This window comes from Balaenoptera acutorostrata, chromosome 8 (genome assembly GCF_949987535.1).
Source record: "Balaenoptera acutorostrata chromosome 8, mBalAcu1.1, whole genome shotgun sequence".
Taxonomy (NCBI): Eukaryota; Metazoa; Chordata; class Mammalia; order Artiodactyla; family Balaenopteridae; genus Balaenoptera; species Balaenoptera acutorostrata.
Genome location: NC_080071.1, coordinates 104,870,111 through 104,876,270, shown reverse-complemented (window position 1 = coordinate 104,876,270; position 6,160 = coordinate 104,870,111). Strand labels below are relative to the sequence as shown.

At 39.5% G+C, this 6,160-nt stretch overlaps 1 pseudogene; it reads right to left on the bottom strand.

Annotated features, from left to right (window-relative positions):
* Positions 1–2,158: 2,158 nt before the first annotated feature.
* On the bottom strand, positions 2,159–2,794 carry LOC102998889 (sorting nexin-19-like; annotated as a pseudogene).
* Positions 2,795–6,160: the final 3,366 nt, after the last annotated feature.

The window sequence follows — 6,160 nt, the reverse complement described above, 5'->3', positions numbered from 1 at the left end:
ATTGAATCACTCATGTTGAGCTCACAGACTGTTGTGAAGAATTAAGGATAAGAGAGACACTGTTAAATATTGAGTGTCTAAGAGTAATTTTGTTAATAAATATGTGGTTATATTCATGCTATTATTAAAAGAATGTAGAGAAAGGAAAGTTTATAGTACATTTGCATAGCCAGATGAAGTTCCACGGAAGAGATGGACCTGCTTTGGGCCTAGAGTAGACTGGTTGCTTAGTGAAATAACAGTGAGGATGCCCATAAGAGGAGAAAATTATAAGTGGAGAAAAGGAAGTAAGACATTGTACATGGAGCATACAGGTTCATTGGGAATGTCTGAGATAGGTAGAAAGATAGAGATAGATGATAGATGATAGATAGATAGATAGATAGACAGATAGATAGATAGATAGATAGATAGAGATAGGGAACTTATTCCAAGAATGTGGGCTACACCAAAATGTAGAGAATCTAAGGAACACAGAGTAGAGTTTGTAGGTTTTCATTTCTCAAATTTGGATTCAGAACATGCTAGTGTATTATCAGGTTTCAGATGAATCATAAACATTTAATTGCTAAGAACAGTTAACATACTGATATTTTTGATAATTCACTTAAAAAGTGAGAGAATTATGATCAAGATGTAGAACTTTATCACATAACCCTAGCAAATTACTGTTGAAATTATAGCAGAGGAAGTAAAAAGGAATAAATCAATAACAGATATCTGAATGCAGTTGACTTTGGACAGAGAGATTGGGAACACGGAGTATGAGCATGGGACCACCATTTTTTATTATAAAAAACTCTGTTTCGTTTGAATGTCAGATGAATATATCATTGCCATAAAAGCTAAATAAATAAAGAAATACAAAAACATACTTTCCCATAATAATATCATTCTTAGGAATGTTTACTTGGATGTAGTTTCTTTGAGAAAGTGCTATAGCCAGTTATGAGATGTAGTCCATAAACCTGAATATGCCCATGGAAGATGGTCTCACTTTTGTTCATCATCCCTTGTGTGTTACAGAAAAAAAAAGGCAACCACAACTCTGCTTTATAGCAATACCACATTCACTCAGCATTTATACTGAAAGCATAAAAAATGCATTTTCTTTAGTATACAAAAATTTCCCACCGTAGCCATGAAGAGCATTATATAAGGATATTCTTGGTAAGAAAATTTCAAGACTTCATAATCTTATATTGCTTCTTAGGAACTAAATGATCTACTTGTCACTATTTTTAAGTCCTTGGAAACTCTTTTCCTTTCATATGCTTCCATTTCCACAACATAATATCAGTGACTATTTACACACACACACACACACACCACAGATCTGTTTTAAATGAAAACTAAAACCTAAGTCCCTAAAATTATACAGGGACCCTTACTATTATATCATACATTTCTGGTCATGGTTTCACAAATTATGTACCAATAATGTGTGAGATCTTTACTAATCCAGCGAATCAACAAGCATGTCGAAAAAATCTTTAAGTGGTTGTCTGAATGTGCAACGTATTATACTAAGTGCTTCACTTTTGACCAGATTCAGGTGGTGAGAGACTGTAAAGAACATTTCCTGGTTTAAAAATCTAATAAAATTTATTTGAGGAAGAGTCATTATACAATCACACAAAAATTAATCCTCCCACCCTTCCCAAATGCCACTGCCTATGCGCTAGTGTCATAGACCTGACTTAATCCAAGTTCAGCCCTAAGTGCAAAACTTCTTAAATGCAAATCTGGTCAGACCCCTGCTCAAAACCTTCAATCATGCAGGATTCTTAATTGCATGAATCTGGTTAGCTTAAACAGCAAATAATTGAATATAAGTATTACATACGCTACAGAATAAATGGGGGAGACTAACGAAAGATAGAAAAATGGGTGGAACTCAAAGCTACTGTGTAGGACAAGAAGCAGGCAGTGTCATATACACTTGTTTAAAAAAGGTATGGAGATGGATATGCACCTAATAGGTACATATATACTCCAGTCACTTGCCGCAAGTAGAGTGGAACTGGCAGGGAAGGAGATGTACCATTGTGAAACCAGGTCTTCTGAGCTATAGCTCAGTTCCAGAGGAAACAGGCTTCTTGACTGGTCTCTCAGTGGTGGAATAACCCTTCTTCCTCAGTGGATAAGTAACTTATGGCTAAGCAGAGATACCAATTCTCTTGGAGTTGCCTGGGGTATCTGAGGCAGAGGTGGTTATGGTAGAATCTTCAGTAAAGGCACTGAGATCCAAGAATTCCAAGATGATGATCCAAAGGCAGTAATCAAATGCCTGTTGATTAAGGGTTTCTGTAGCAACTCCAAGACTAGACTACGGCTCAGCCTGCATTTGTTCACCCCAAGAATTTCTAGGAAAATATTTGCCAGGACTCCCATCCACAGCTGCATTCTGCTCCTAGATCCTTACAGGGCATGGACAGTTAGGCAAAACTCCCCCAGGCCAGATGGATTCCTGAAGAAGCCAGAGGTACTGTACCTTGTGCTGTGGACATGTTAGATTAGCTACTTGTGTCTCTAGCCACCTCTGAATTAGGGTACCAATGATGAGATAAACAGCCTTCTGCATGTTTTCCATACATAGCCATCTCCACTGTTACATTAGCCCCAAGAGGAACAGATCCAGGCCTGTGTCAGCTCACTATGTCTCTGTTCTTGGATCACCATCACTGAGGTCTTATTCTGGCATGGGTGCATCTGACCAGTAACCATCCACTCATCCTTTGAGAATTTGTTTAGAATCTTTTTCTGGGGCTTCTGCTGGCTGCATTTCTAGTAGTCAGTATGTCAGTATATCTAGCCAGTATATCATCATTACTATTTTATTACCTAGCTGACACTAATATTTGAGAGTGACACAGTGGCTGTGAATCACAAACACCCCATTATCTTTATGTCTTTATATTGAGAGTCAAAGCCCCATTATGGTAGGCCTGTTTGATCAAGCCAAAGGGGGTCTGGTACTATTGCATGATATGGGCAGTAGTTTCCACCAATACTATACATAATGGAGAAGAAGTTCCCAGTAAAGAGGAGCAGCTAAATAATATAAACTTGAATGAATGAATGAATGAATGAATGAATTGACTCTCCAGTGTTACATCAACATGCAAATAACTTTATGATTCTCCAGTGCTTTCCAGTCCCTTGTCAAACCTTTAAGGCTTTTCCTGCCATTGTCACTGCTTATCCCTCCACTCTATGTCTCCCCACATACCTTCCCATTCCAAACTCCAAAATCAAGCAATAATTTTGTGGTTTCATTCTGAGAGGTAGTCTTCTTTCTAAAATTCTTTCTAAGCACATTTTACTTTTGTTCCCCCAAACCACTTCAAAAACAGATATTCTGGAAACATCTACCATAAATAATTCTTATTTTATTTATCAAAATAAATGTCTCTCAAAACACTCTGTCTACTTCATGCAACCAAATGGGGGATGTTATTTTTTTCTCAAATAGTTTTAAACTTCTAATGACTGTTTAAATTTCACTTCACATTTGAGGATATTTTAAGTCTATTAGACTATAGAATTGACTATATTTTATAATAATGTACTTGATGAAAATTATTAGACAGTGACATTCTCCAGCTTCAAGTAATGTCTTTAATATTTTGCTGATCATATCGCTTAATTTTCTTTTTAAGAATAGCAGTTAAATCTCTATATGTGTGAAAATGGTATCGAGTTTAATAAACATGAAGCCATAAATGAACAGAGATTCCTTCCAAAGCAGTAAGAGGATTGGTACCAGGAAACAGGTATTTCCTACCTGGAAAAAAGAAAAGTGGAATATGACCATGATGTAGTCAACGTGAAAGTGCAGACATCATTAGTTTAGACACAAAGACACTAGGGCCAAATAACAGACATGTTGGAAAGCTTGAGGACAAGCATTCAATTTTTTTTTAAATTAATTAATTTATTTATTTTTGGCTGCGTTGGGTCTTTTTTGCTGCGTGCGGGCTTTCTCTAGTTGCGGCGAGCAGGGGCTACTCTTCCTTGCAGTAAGCAGACTTCTCATTGCGGTGGCTTCTCTTGTTGTGGATCATGGGCTCTAGGTGCACGGGCTTCAGAAGTTGTGGCACACGGGCTCAGTAGTTGTGGCTCGTGGGATCTAGAGCTCAGGCTCAGTAGTTGTGGTGCACGGACTTAGTTGCTCCGCAGCAGGTGGGATCTTTGCGGACCAGGGCTTGAACACTGTGTCCCCTGCATTGGCAGGTGGATTCTTAACCACTGTGCCACCAGGGAAGCCCAGCATTCAATTTTTAATTGACTATTAGTAAGAGTAATTCAAATAAGTTTTACTAGGTAGAAAGAGCCATGACTGCATAGTGATGTTTCTAGTTCCAAGGAAACATTCCAAGTTTGGAGCTGAATGAGCAAAGATATTTAGAATGAGAATAATTTTTCTAATCTCTATCAAAATGATACATTCTTAGCTATTTTATTTCCAAGGAAGGGACTTTGAAAAGTTCTGATATTTGCAGCCTAGACTTTCCTGGATTCAATAACATTAAAAAAAGACTTCTGAAAAAGAGTTGATTATTCATTCTTCTGTCATCTAAGAAAACCCCCTGCTACCTCTATTATTTCAGTAATTTTCTTCTGCTTTGTAACATAGCTGTTAAAATTTTGAGCCAACCATGTTTTCTAGCTATTTCTCCTCCATTAAATGTACATAACAATACTGACTTTGTAGAGTTTTGTAGAGATCAATTTTTATGCACACAGCACACTGCCTTGTGCATATTAGGGGTCTGGATACCACATTTAGCCTCTACCCCCTACCTTATTACATTATGCAGAAACATCCTTTATAGAAAATATAAAGTCATATGCTGTCCTCTGTCCATTGTAGAAATATAAGTATTTGGCTGGTTGGAGGAATTTCAATCTGTACCAATGCCTAACTTTTATAACTGAGGAAACTGAGGCCCTAAGTTATAAATTGACAAGCATAAAATGACTTGGCAAGCCAATGGCAGAACCAATTCCTGGATACATGTTTTTCTGACATCTAAAAATAAGTAATTATTTTAAATTATTAAATTAATAACATTTTTGTAAGCATAGGGTTATTCCAGCTACTTATCAAGAATTTTTAGGAGATAGCCAAGATGGTGGCATAGAAAGGCCCTGAACTGAAATCCTCCCAAAGACATCTCAAACTTACAACTACTTACAGAGCAACTACCTTTGGGAATAACCTGAAGACTAGACGGAAAGAATTTCCACAACTAAAGAAGAAACCACAAGGAGATGGGTAAGAGGGGCAGAGATATGGTATTGTCAGGACCTACACTCTTGAGTCAGCAAACCCCAAACAGGAAGAATATCACAGTCATAGAGGTTCTCCCCAAGGAGTGAAGAAACTGAGCCCAACATGAAGCTCTCCAGCTCATGGGTCCTACACTGGGAAGATGAGCCCCCAGGATGTCTGGCGTTGAACCAGTGGAGCTTCTGTTCAGGAGAGCTGGAGGGCTATAGGAAACAGAGACTTCATGCTTAAAGGGTACCTGCAAAAATCTCACATGCTCTGAGTCACAGCACAGAGGCAGTAGTGAAAGGAGCCTAGGTCAGGCCCACCTGTGGATCTTGGAGAGTCTCCTGAAGAGGAAGGAGACAACTGGGCCTCCCCCAGGGACATAGATGCTGGTGGCTGCCACGTTTGGGAACTTGTTCTACTGCAGTAACACTGATGCTGGCAAGTGCCATTATGTAATTCTCCTTCTAGCCCATTAGCACCAGGGCACCAGCCCTGCCCACCAAGAGTTTGGCACCAACCCCAAATATCCCATGGCCATGCAGACAGTGGAGGAAGGGTCTGGTCCCTCCCTTCAGTGGACCAAGACCAGCCCCAATGTTCCCTGGGTTGTACAACATAGCCGTACTGAGAATCAGCCCCACCCTCGAGCAGGACAACACCAGCCCCAAGACTCCCCACCTTGAGGAGCACACAGACAGCCATGCAGGAAGCCAACATTGTGATCCAGCTGGCCTGAAGCCACCACATGAGGCACAGATAACTTGGCCAGGGGCTAGCCCCACCTACCAATGTGCCCACAGTGGTCAGCCCCACCAGAAGAGAAGGCAAACAGAGTGGGCACCCCTAGAGCACATAACTCTGGTGATTGGAGAGGAC